This window comes from Osmia lignaria, chromosome 11 (genome assembly GCF_051020975.1).
Source record: "Osmia lignaria lignaria isolate PbOS001 chromosome 11, iyOsmLign1, whole genome shotgun sequence".
Classification (NCBI taxonomy): Eukaryota; Metazoa; Arthropoda; class Insecta; order Hymenoptera; family Megachilidae; genus Osmia; species Osmia lignaria.
In genome coordinates this window covers 1,601,511-1,615,991 of record NC_135042.1, presented here as the reverse complement: position 1 = coordinate 1,615,991, position 14,481 = coordinate 1,601,511, and the positions used below count along the sequence as shown (strand labels likewise).

Below are 14,481 nucleotides of genomic sequence, written 5' to 3'. Positions count from 1 at the left end.
ATTCTTTGTTGTAATTTCCTCATTCTGAATAAATGCTGAAAATAAAGAAAAAGATGTATTATTATATATTGATACATTGACCGCCACAACATTAATTTGAAATAAAGGATGTATTGAAGAACATAAGATTTATTAATTCTTTACCTTAAACATATTTCCAGATATATCATGCAAGAAAATAATTGTATCTGTTTGCATAGTACGTTTTTGTTATATGTCCTACTATTTCATTCCATGCTGGAAAATATCTTTAATGTATCTATTCAACTTTTCTGCTCCATAATTTTTTGCTTCTAATTCCCTCATGAATGTCTGAATAAATGCTGAAAATAAAGAAAAAGAAATAATATTATTTTATATTGATACATTGTACTCAACAACATTAATTTGCAATAAAGAATGTACTGGAGATAATAAGGTGTAATATTTCGTTACATTAAACATACTTCCAGATATGTCTTGTAAGAAAGTAACTGCATTCAATTTCCAAATATTTTTCTCTCTAACCATCACCTGTCAAATGTTACAAATAACTATTTGACCTTAGTTATGAGACAAGCGTATTGTTGTTTCGTTTCCTTCAATTAAGGTGATGAGAACCGCTGAAATCAATTGGAGGCTGTAGAAATGGTAGATGTGAATAGATTTCACAGCGATAGTAATATACCTTTAATACACAAAACTATTTACCAAATAATGTTAAGTATATCAAACATTTGATTTTGGCTGCAACTTAATTATTTATTAATAAAACTGTATTATATGCTCCTCTTACTGCGGTAAATAGATAGATATTACTTTGCAATGAGAATGATACGCACCATGTCATGCTGTATTGTCAAGCACTCATGCACTACTAATGAAACAAAGCAAACCAGTACATTTGCGTAATTAGGCAATATTATTGTATCTTTAGTCCTATTACGTGCGATACGTGGATGAATGATCCCCTGGTATCTTAATGACCACCTTGTAAATATTCCTCTACTCTAACCTATACCTGTCAAACGATATACATAATTTACTAATCTTACAATTAGTTGTTTTATGAAACAAGTTTTCTACGCACCGTGCTAAGTCAGATTGTCAAAAACTGGACATCTCGTTAAAAAATATAAAAATGTTGCGCACAAGACTCAATAAAAATTCCACTTCTAAAGGGTATAGCAGGATAAGATGGTCAAAAGTGCCCTTGAGCCGAATTTGCTTCGCAATGCACCATTCGATAGCATATCCCAAAAAACCATGGTACACCAAGTTTCAACCCTGTACCTCAACCGGGAGGGTAGTTACAGGGTATGAAAGAAAAAGTAGTTTTTGCCATATTTTCCCTATTTAATGGCATTAAAAAAATCTGAAAAAATTCTAGAATATTCTAGCCATGTTTCTTTATGATTGTGAATTTTCTCAGATTTTTCGGTTGCAAATCCTAGGCGTGAAAAATCAAAAACGCAAAAAAAAGTCGAAAAATAGAGATTTCGGGTAGAAGCTTTCGAGACACTAGATTTTTACTTTTACAGTAGTTAGATATTAGCATGACTGGTGTCCTCAATTTTTTTCAGATTTTTCATTCTGGTGCGTCAAACCGAAAAAAATCAAAAACCGATATTTTCGACATATTTCGTGCGATAATATGAGAAATACTTTCAATTTCTACATTTCCTTTACACACTTAGTGCATTATGTGATTTCGAACATTTTTGCACTGGATGCAGTAAAATCTGAATGGAGAGGGTGAAGTTATTATAAATAATTGAAAATTACGCACCTTATCCTCTAAAATATTAGAAAGTTTTTCAACGTCGCCGATGGATAAGTCGGTAAGGTGTCCGACTATGGAACCGCTGGAAACTTTTTTGTCACGAGTTCGCGCCCCATGAATGTACAATTCTGTTTTGTCATAAAACAATTTTTTTTTAAATTATTAATTACATAAGAATACACAATAATCATTTAATAACGTATGAAAATAATTTTGAAATATTTTATTCAACTTATTCCACTTATTTTTATGTATACTTAATAATAAAATATTTATCTACATCGGTTGTAACGTAATATACTGATTCCTTCCCACAGATCAATGTACATGTAATAGCAATATCATTAGTACTATATCTACGTTACATATAATGTAATATACTGATTCCTTCCCACAGATCAATGTACATTTAGTAACAAGATCATTCATACTATATCTACATTGGATATAATGTAATATACTGATTACTTCCCACAGATCAATGTACATATAATAGCAATATCGTTATTATTATATCTACATTGGGTATAATGTACTATAGTAATTACATCCCACAGATCAATGTACATTTAATAGCGATATCATTATTACTATATCTACATCGGTTGTAACGTAATATACTGATCCCTTCCCACAGATCAACGTACATTTAATAACAATATCATTATTACTATATCTATGTTAGGTATGGAATGTACATTTAAAAACAATATCATTATTACCATATCTACATTAGATATAATGTAATATACTGATTCCTTCCCACAGATCAATGTACATTTAATAACAATATCATTATTACCATATCTACATTAGATATAATGTAATATACTGATTCCTTCCCACAGATCAATGTTCAGTTAATAACAATATCTCGGTACTATATCTACATTCGATATGTAATGTACATTTAACAACAAAATCATTATTACCATATCTACATTTGATATAATGCAATATACTGATTCCCTGCCACAGTTCAATGTACATTTAATAACAACATCATTGGTACTATATCTACATTCGATATAGTGTAATATACTGATTCATTTCCATGGATCAATGTACATTCAATACCAATATCATTAGTACTATATCTACATTAGATATGTAATGTACAATTAATAATAATATTATTATTACCATATCTACATTAGATATAATGGATTATACTGTTTCCTTCCCACAGATCAATGTACATTTAATAACAATATCATTAGTACTATGTCTACATTAGATATAATGTAATATACTGATAGCTACCCACAGATCAATGTACATTTAATAACAATATCATTAGTACTATATCTTCATTAGATATGTAATGTACAATTAATAACAATATTATTATTACCATATCCACATTAGATATTATGTAATATACTGATTCCTTGCCACAGATCGATGTACATTTAACAACAATATTATAAGTACTATATCTACATTAGATATAATGTAATATACTGATTACTTCCCACAGATCAATATTCAGTTAATAACAATATCATTGGTACTATATCTACATTCGATATGTAATGTACATTTAATAACAATATCATTATAACCATATCTACATTAGGTATAATGTAATATACAGATCCATTCCCACAGATCAATGTACATTTAATAACAATATTATTAGTACTATATCCACATTCGATATAATGTAATATACTAATTCATTCCCACATATCAATGTACATTTAATAACAATATCATAAGTACTATACCTACATTAGATACGTAATGTACATTTAATAACAATATCATTGTTACCATATCTACATTATATATAATGAAATATACTGATTCCCTGCCACAGTTCAATGTACATTTAATACCAATATCATCAGTACTACATCTACATTAGATATGTAATGTACAATTAATAATAATATTATTATTACCATATCGACATTAGATATAATGGATTATACTGTTTCCTTCCCACAGATCAATGTACATTTAATAACAATATCATTAGTACCATACCTACATTAGATATAATGGAATATACTGATTCCTTCCCACAGATCAATGTTCACTTAATAACAATACCATTGGTACTATATCTACATTCGATATGTAATGTACATTTAACAACAAAATCATTATTACCATATCTTCATTAGATATAATGTAATATACTGATTCCTTCCCACAGATCAATGTACATTTAATTACAATATCATAAGTACTATACCTACATTAGATATGTAATGTACATTTAACAACAAAATCATTATTACCATATCTACATTAGATATAATGGATTATACTGTTTCCTTCCCACAGATCAATGTACATTCAATAACAATATCATTAGTACCATATCTACATTAGATATAATGTAATATACTGATCCCTTCACACAGATCAATGTACATGTAATAACAATATCATTAGTACCATATCTACATTACATAATATGTAATATACTGATTCCTTTCCACAGATCAATGTACATTTAGTAACAAGATCATTCATACTATATCTACATTGGATACAATGTAATATACTGATTCCTTCCCACAGATCAATGTACATGTAATAACAATATCATTAGTACTATATCTACATTACATATGATGTAATATACTGATTCCTCCCCATAGATCAATGTACATTTAATAACAACATCACTCAAACTATATCTACATTGGATATAATGTAATATACTCATTACTTCCCACAGATCAATGTACATATAATAGCAATATCGTTATTATTATATCTACATTGGGTATAATGTACTATAGTGATTACATCCCACAGATCAATGTACATTTAATAACAACATCATTCATACTATATCTACTTTGGATATGATGTAATATACTGATCCCTTCGCACAGATCAATGTACATTTAATAACAACATCATTTATACTATATCTATATTGGATATAATGTAATATACTGATCCCTTCACACAGATCAATGTACATATAATAGCAATATCGTTATTACTATATCTATTGCACCTCAGGTATCACGTAATATACTGATTACTTCCCCAGGATCAGTGTACATTTAATAACAATATCGATAGTACTATATCTACATTGCATATAATGTAACATACTGATTCCTTCCCACAGATCAATGTACATTTAATAACAATATCATTATTACTATATCTACATTAGATATGGAGTGTACATTTAAAAACAATATCATTATTACCATATCTACATTAGATATAATGTAATATACTGATTACTACCCACAGATCAATGTACACTTAATAACAATATCATTGGTACTATATCTACATTGGATATGGTGTAATATACTGATTCATTCCCACGGATCATTGTACATTTAATACCAATATCATTAGTACTATATCTACATTAGATATGGAATGTACATTTAAAAACAATATCACTATTACCATATCTACATTAGATATAATGTAATATACTGATTACTTCCCACAGATCAATATTCAGTTAATAACAATATCATTGGTACTATATCTACATTAGATATGTAATGTACATTAAAAACAATATCATTATTACCATATCTACATTAGACATAATGTAATATACTGGTTACTTCCCACAGATCAATATTCAGTTAATAACAATATCATTGGTACTATATCTACATTAGATATAATGTAATATACTGATTCCCTGCCACAGTTCAATGTACATTTAGTAACAATATCATTGGTACTATATCTACATTCGACATGTAATGCACATTTAACAACAAAATCATTATTACCATATCTACATTCGATATAGTGTAATATACTGATTCCTTGCCACAGATCAATGTACATTTAATAACAATATTATTAGTACTATATCTACATTAGATATAATGTAATATACAGGTCCATTCCCACAGATCAATGTACATTTAATAACAATATTATATTACCATATCTACATTAGATATAATGTAATATACCGATTCCTTCCCACTGATCAATATTCAGTTAATAACAATATCATTGGTACTATATCTACATTCGATATGTAATGCACATTTAACAACAAAATCATTATTACCATATCTACATTCGATATAGTGTAATATACTGATTCCTTGCCACAGATCAATGTACATTTAATAACAATATTATTAGTACTATATCTACATTAGATATAATGTAATATACAGGTCCATTCCCACAGATCAATGTACATTTAATAACAATATTATATTACCATATCTACATTAGATATAATGTAATATACCGATTCCTTCCCACTGATCAATATTCAGTTAATAACAATATCATTGGTACTATATCTACATTCGATATGTAATGCACATTTAACTACAAAATCATTATTACCACATCGACATTAGATATAATTTAATATACTGATTCCTTCCCACAGATCAATGTACATTTAATTACAATATCATTAGTACCATATCTACATTAGATATGTAATGTACATTTAATAACACTATCATTATTACGATATATACATTAGATATAATGTAATCTACTGATTCCTTCCCACAGATCAATGTACATTGAATAACAATATCATTAGTACTATATCTACATTGAATATAATGTATTATACTGATTCCTTCCCACAGAGCAATGTACATTTAATATCCATATCTTCATTACATACAATGTAATATACTGATCCCTTCCCACAGATCAGTGTACATATAATAACAATATCGTCATTACTATATCTACATTGGATATGTAATATACATTTAATAACAATATCATTATTACTATATCTACATCGGATATAACGTCATATACGGACTTGGTCACGGGTGAGCGTAGTGAGTCATGCATAGTAAGAAGCTTGAGCGAATAAAGAGTGTTTTCTCAGAGAAAGAAAAATCACATAGGGTTGACGTAGAGTAAGGAGGATAGAGGGAGGTACCAGCCCTAGCGAGGGTGAGTAGGGAGTTGGTATAGGCAAAAAGGGCAACCAAGAGCGGATAAAAGCTGAGGCTAAAGAGAGAAAGAGGTTAGGTTTAGGATACAGGAAGCGTGAGTGCGTGAGTGAAAAAGGCGCGAAGGAACGACTGTGAGAGTAGGAGAAAAGAAATTAATAGGTAGAAGTAATGACACCACGTGAAAGGCAACAGAAACTCCAAGGAGCAGGAGAGTACCGATGGTGGGGAAAGGAGAAAGTGGGAAAGTGGCAGATACTAGGAAGGGGATCGGCTGCAATGAGAAAAGCAGTGATACAGGCACTGGCAAACGAGGGAGGCCAACAAAGGCTGAGCAGCTAGCCAAGTCCCGCAGGCCAAGAGCTAACAGCGTGGGCATAATAGAAGAGTTAAATAGAAAAAGAGAAAGAGAGGAGGAGAGATAAGAAGACCGGACTCAACAACCGGTTAAGAAAAGCACAGAAACACAGAGATCTCCAACCGAGAACATTACATATAATATGGATAACCAATGTATGGAAAATAAAGAAGGTGAGGAGGAAAAACAAACGGGATCAGTGGAGGAGGAAAAAGGTAGTTAGACCCCATGGGGCATTATTATGAAGGAACTACAAGGGATGAGGCAAGAGATGAAACAAGAGTTTGAGAAGGACAGAAATGAATCACGGAAAGAAAGGTCGTAGCTGAGAAATGAGATGAAGAAGTTAAGAGAAGAAATGACCGAAAAAGGAAAAAACTGGGAAAGGAAATACCTAGAGGCAAAGGAACGGGCAAAGAAGCTGGAGGATCTAGAAAGGCTAGAAGGAATGGAAAGAAAAGGAATGGAGAAAACCGAGGGACGACTAAGAGAAATAGAAGAGAAGGCAACACAAATAGCAGCAGGAAAAAGAGGGCCAAACCAAGGGGACGGAGAATATCTAGGAGACATATGGAAGGCCAAACTAGAACAGCTAGATAGGAACTGGGAGGCAACGGAAAGAAGGGAGAGAAAGAATAATATAATAATAAGAGGGAAAAAATGGCCCACAAGGAACGAAAAAGAGGAAATAGAAAAATTCCTGAGAGAAGAATTGAATACGGATGCGAAGGCCAGAAGAGTAAGAGTTCTAGGCAATGAAAGAAGCATAGCAGTGGTAGAAACGGGAAGATAAGTCAAAAGTGATGAAGAAGAAGAAAGAACTCAAAGACAAAGGCAAGATGATATTCATAGACAATAACTATACACAAAAGGAAAGAGAGATACAAAGAAAATTAGTAACGAGGGCAAAAAAAGAGAAGGAAATGGGAACGCAAGTGAAGGTTGGGTATATGAAAATCCAGATACAAGAAAAGTGGTGGTTCTGGAATGAGGTAGATGGAGAGATCAGGGAGGAGAGGACCTTTCAAAACGGAAGAGGCACGACATTCGCATAAATCTAACAAGAGGGGTAAAAAAGTCAACAAGCGGGAGGAGGATTAGAGCGCTGTTTTGGAATGTGGCAGGACTGGAAGAAAAGGATAAGGACACATGGGAGTACCTAAAACAGTTTGATATTATGAGCCTAATAGAGACCTGGGTAGAAGAAAAGAAGTAGGACAAACTGACGAAAATGCTGCCGAGCGGATACAGATGGAAGAGTCAATTTGCAGAAAGAAAAAACAAAAAAGGAAGAGCAAGCGGAGGAATAGTGACAGGAATCAGGGAAGAAATAGAAGAAGTAGGAGGGGAGAGGGAAGATATGAATGAGAGAGGAATGCATGAGAGAAAGATAAAAATTGGAAACAAGATATGGAGAGTGATCTCAATATATTGTAACGAGGGGATGAACAGAATGAAAAATATAATAATGAGAAAGGTAGAGGAAAGGAAGAGGAGATCCTAATGATCGAAGGCGATTTTAACGCAAGGGTGGGAAGGAGGGGGCAAGCATGCGGATATAACAGGGGAGGGTCAGAAAAGGAAGAAGGTAGAAGTTCAAAAGACCAAATAGAAAACGAGGAGGGGGATATTCTAATGGAAATGATTGATGACAGAGGATGGACGATCTTAAATGGAAATGTGAAAGGAGACGAAGAGGGAGAGTACACATATGTAGGTGCACAGGGAACGTCAGTAATTGATTACGTGATAGTAAACGAAGAAGCCAGGGAAAGGATAGAAGAGCTACGAGTAGGAGAAAGTGTGGAGTCGGACCACCAACCCCTTACAATAGAATTGAACAGCACCATCCAACGACACGCAGACGAAAATGAGGGAGCAGAAAAAGAATTTTTAGTCTGGGGAGAAAAGGAAATAAAAGAATTCAGGGAGAAAACAGTAAGAGCGGAATACGAAAAAGAATCCGTGGAAGACGCATGGATAGAAATACAGGAAACAGTAAGAAGGAGCATGACCAAGAACAAAGTGAAGATAAGGAGAAAAGAGATAGGCTGGAAAAACTGGTGGGATTGGGAGTGTAAAGATGAAAAGCGGAAGCTAAAGAAAGCTTACAGAAGCCGGAAAGAGGGGAACGCAGACAAAGAGGAATACACACAAAGAAAATGGTCATTCAGAGAACTGTGCAAAAAGAAAAGTAAAGAAAGCGCAGAGAAACTAGAAGAAGAGCTGGCTAACCTAAAGACGGAAGGTCAAGTATTGAAGTTTCTCAACAAGGAAAGGAAGACTAGACAGGCTGTCAGTAACAAAATTAAGATAGACGAATGGAGGGCTTACTTCAAAGAACTACTGGAAGGGGTAGATGAAATTCAAGATGGGAATGACGGAAAAGAGGGAAGAACGACATACGAGGGTCCTGAACGAAAACTATCGGATACAGAAATAGAGAAACAAATAAGAAGGCTAAAGAAAAAAAAGGCAGCGGGCAAGGATGGTATACCAAACGAAGTATGGTTATACAGTGGGGGAAGGACTAAGGAAAGGTTAAAAGAAACCTTTAATCAGAAAAGTATGGAAAGGAGAAGGCTTCCCTGAAAGCTGGAGGGAGGGGGTAATAACCCCGCTGCACAAGAAAGGAGACCAGCATCAGCCAGGAAATTATAGAGGGATTACCCTTCTGAACACGGGATACAAGGTATATGCGGCAGTACTAGCCGAACGTTTAAGAGAAGAAGTAGAAAGGAAAAACATCTTACCGGACTCACAAGCAGGTTTTAGGAAGGGAAAAAGTACGATGGACAACATCTACATACTAAAACACGTGATAGACAAGCAATTAGTGAAGAAAAGAGGAAAATTATTTGCGTTCTTCGTAGACTTGAAGGCCGCCTTTGGCAAGGTAGATAGGGGAAGGCTATGGGAAGCAATGGAAAAAAGTGGGATAGAAAAAGGGCTGATCGCTAGGGTAAAAGAGATATATAGAAGAACAAAATGCACGATAAGAGTAGGAGAAGAAGTATCAGAGGAATTCTTCACGGAAATGGGAGTACGTCAAGGATGCCCTCTGAGCCCCACACTGTTTGCGATTCTTATATCGGACATTGAGGAGGAGTTTAAAAAGGCCCAGGCAGGAGGAGTGATGGTAGGTAGAGAAAAATTCTGAACTCTAGCCTACGCAGATGACCTAGCTCTAGTGACGAAGGATGAAAGGGAAATGCAGGAGATGATTAAAACACTGGAACGATATCTCAGGAGAAAGAAACTTACTCTGAATGTGGAAAAGTCAAAAATGATAAAGTTTAAAAAGGGAGGAGGAAAGGAGAGGAAAATAGAATAAAGGTGGGAAGGGAGACCGGTGGAGGAGGTAAAAGAATTTGTATACCTAGGCTTCCGACTCAAAAGAAATGGAAAGGACGAAGAACATATAAAGGACAGAGCTAAAAGGGGGAACATCCTAATCAGGCAAGTTTGGGGGTTGGGCGAAAGGAGGCTAAAGCAAGACTTTCGGAGGGGCATGATGCTCTTTGACTACCTGATAGCTAGCGTAATATTGTACGGAGCAGAAATATGGGGGTGGAAGAAATGCCCATCATTGGAAAGAATACATGAGAGATACATAAGATAGACTCTCGGACTCGGCGCTTGCACCCCGGGGTACACTGTAATGGAGGAGACAAAGAGGGATAAGATAGAGCTAAAAGCTGGATTGAGGGCAATAAGGTTTGAGAAGAAAATAACGGAAACCAAAGGAACGACTCTGCTAAAGAAATGCCTGAAAGAAAGAGAAAAACCAACGAAAACGGAGGGACAACAGGAAAGAGAAAAGTTCTATAATAAATACGGGTACAGCCGACAGGGGGTAGAGTAGGAAGAAATAAGGGGAATGAATATAGAAGATTTGAGTGATGCCCACCTGGACGTCGACCGATTGGACGCGTTTCTTTTCGTGCCGTGGCGATTGGACGCGTTTCTTTTGGACGCCGGACCGAATGGACGCGTTACTTCTGGACGTCACGACGCGTCGTGCCGTTTGGACGTCGTGCCATTTGGATTCGTGCCATTTGGACGCCATATGTTTTGAAATCATTGCTTTTGGAAATCGGCAGATGGTGGTACTGTTCGTCGATTTAAATTCCTATGCTATTTGAATGCGTATGCATGCTGAAGTATATGATTACATATATCTAAGGTCAAATAGTTATGTATAACGTTTGACAGGTATAGGTTATAGTGAAAAGCATGTGGAAATTGAATGCAGTTACTTTCTTACAAGATATATCTGGAAGTATGTTTAAGGTAAAAGAAATATTAAACCATATTTTCTTCAATACATTCTGTATTTCAAATTAATGATTTTGAGTACAATGTATCAATATATTATGATATGATTTGTTTTTCTTTATTTTCAGCATTTATTCAGACATTGATGAGGAAATTACAACCAAAAAGTTATGGAGTAGAAAAGTTGAATAGTTACATTAAAGAAATTAAACATTGCGGAATGAAATACTAGGACAAATGAGAAAAACGTACTCTGAATACAGATGCAATTACTTTCTTGCAGGAGATATCTGGAAATATGTTTAACGTTGTTACGTTGCGCGTGCGACGGCGCAACGTAAAAAGGAAAGAGAAGATATAGTGGTTAATGGAATGAATTTCAGTTAGAAGGTTGGAATTCAATCCCCTATTCATTCTTCCCTATTCTGGCGCGATGGTTGGTATCGCTGCCACCAGTCTTGAGCGGGTTTAACACTCTCGACAATTAAAAGACGAAAGACAAAGTTAATGAGATGTTAGATTAGAAATTGAAATTAGTAGCCTTTCGTTGGGTTCGTTCAACGCTTTAGGTCCCGTACGGGTCCCTCCTTAAATCTGTATGCGATGGTAGGCGTGTTTTAACTGAAAGGTGAGGTGTGTTTGAAATAAATTTTGAAACTGTTTAGGTAAATGAAACCGGTTTAATTGTGAATGAGAAAGTCCAATGAATAACAAAATACAAGAAATGCCAAAATTAAGATTTGAATAAATTTGGAAAATTCGTTAATATTGAAAATACCAGTTCATGTAAAATAATAACAAGGGTAAAGATGCTTAAAATTAATTAACAAATATATAATAATATGAAAACGCTCTGATATCACAGTTGAAACTATTGAGTAATATACCGTTCGCGTGAAATGATTATCACTATTTCGCTTTCCTTTAATTAAACGTAAAATCGGCGGTTTTCGCCCGTGAGGGTACATCCCAGCCTGATGTACTCTCGTAACCCTCGAAAGGGCTGGACTAAGGTGCCCCTTTGATAACACAGTCCAACAAATTTGAACTTTTTCTGTGATCTGCAATATCCATTACGTGCTTCTTATAGGCTTTTGTTCACCGATTACGAATCTGCAAACCATTTTGCTCCCATACGTACAGTTTTTGAGAAACAAGCATTTTTGTGAAAATGTGTGGTTGTGGGAAAAAATGCAGTATTACATGAAAACTAAAAATACGAGGCAGTTCAAGTTTATGTCAAAAGATAGAGGAGACTTTCCTCTATACGTCTGTATGAACAATTATAATTTTTGATGACTTTTAATATTTGTAAGTCAAAGTTTGTCAAAGTTTGAAAAAGAGGTGCCATAGATAGTTTGTATGCGCTATTTTTGTATTTTTATGAAAAATCTTTTATCTAGCAGGAATTTACTATACAGGATTGCATTCTATAAACATTTCTGATGAAGAAACCATTCACAGAAAGTATCGGTATAGTTTGGTGTTGGAACAAATAAAGAAAATATCCATCGACAACGTGACTACGACGCATTGCCGCCAGGCGGCCATTGTATGCCTACTTCGCCGCGTCAGTGCCGTAACTACGCGTAATGGACATTTATACCACTTTAATAGATTTTTGCTTACTATGAGTGTGTATAATATTGCTATACAATGAATGCTATATCACTCATGTCTACGTCGGAGAAATTTTACTGTTAAAATGCAAATAGTTATTAAAGGATATCGTGGGTATACAGATTACATGTAGTTACGGCACTGCCGCGGCGAGGTAGGCATACAATGGCCGCCTGGCGGCAACGCGTCGTAGTCACGTTGTCGATGGATATTTTCTTTATTTGTTCCAACACCAAACCATACCGATACTTTCTGTGAATGGTTTCTTCATCAGAAATGTTCATAGAATGCAATCCTGTATAGTAAATTCCTGCTAGATAAAAGATTTTTCATAAAAATACAAAAATAGCGCGTACAAAGTACCTACGGCACCTCTTTTTCAAACTTTGACAAGCACTTACAAATATTAAAAATCATCAAAAAATATAATTGTTCATACAGACGTATAGAGGAAAGTCTTCTCAAACTTTTGACATAAACCTGAACTTCCATGCATTTTCAGTTTTCATGTAATACTGCATTTTTTCCCACAACCACACATTTTCACAAAAATGCCTGTTTCTCAAAAACTGTACGTATAGGAGCAAAACGGTTTGTAGATTCGTAATCAGTGAACAAAAGCCTATAAGAATCACGTAATGGATATTACAGATCAAAAATCGTGTTGTACCGTGTAATAGGAAATTGGAATGGCGAAATTGTAATAATCGAAAAATAATAAAATCAGTCGATACCTCGTGTGATGGAACGATCTGACCTGAGATACTCTCGTAACCCTGAAGGGCTGGACCAGATCGCCCGTTTTGCTAGGTGAAATAAACGTCGTGTTCGAAAAATGGTAATAGGATCGACTTACCGTTACGCTGTATAATAAAATACAAGATTTTTAGATTCGCTTGTAAATTGCTTTGTGTTCGCTTGATGATCTGGAACACCAAAGAACGATAAGATTTCCGATCACTGCACTTGTCTTGGCGGAAACGAATTATTCGGACGAATACGTCGACGAGAGACAAACGAATTACGAAAAATATTCAATGTATAATTACGCGAAATGAAGTTAATACGGAAAATACGCGGATAAACGATTTAAAAACAGAAAGAAAAGATAGAAATTTAGGGTGAGTCCTTGCTAAGAATCGGATGTTTAAACTACCACGGCACTCTGCCTCGCTACGCGGAGGTCTTTACCGCAAAGGAAAACTATCGCGAAATTCCGAACAACTCTCTCGGACACACGGGCTCCCGATCACGTATTTACGATTGATCGATCAAGAGTGAGGAATTTCGCGGGCGATCGATGGTCGAAGGGCCCGTCGCGCGAACATCGTCCTTGGAGGGGACGGTTTGACGAATCGTAGTTCGTTTTCGGTAGTGTCGCGTGCCCGGTGATTGGTTAAGATGCGCGAGCTAGACGAAGATCTTTCATCGCCTTTTCTTTGGAGTTCCTTTTCTTTTCTACTTCGTCGCCATGATAGATTCAACGGTTTCCAGAAACTATGCAGTATTTCTCTTTATATATATAATTATTGAATGCATTGATTTGGCTGAAATGTATCTATTTGTTA

At 34.8% G+C, this 14,481-nt stretch overlaps 1 long non-coding RNA gene across 12 annotated transcripts; it reads right to left on the bottom strand.

Moving 5' to 3' along the window:
* On the bottom strand, positions 1 to 1,657 carry LOC117611292 (uncharacterized). Of its 12 annotated transcripts, none has more exons than XR_004583119.2 (6): positions 1,070 to 1,654; positions 822 to 1,000; positions 668 to 732; positions 447 to 602; positions 145 to 323; positions 1 to 35 (listed from the first exon to the last, which is right to left on the bottom strand). It is a non-coding gene; the product is annotated as an uncharacterized LOC117611292 (long non-coding RNA). The 12 variants fall into 12 exon arrangements; XR_004583122.2 differs by having other exon boundaries at positions 691 to 732; XR_004583121.2 differs by having other exon boundaries at positions 668 to 726.
* Between the last annotated feature and the right edge of the window lie 12,824 nt (positions 1,658 to 14,481).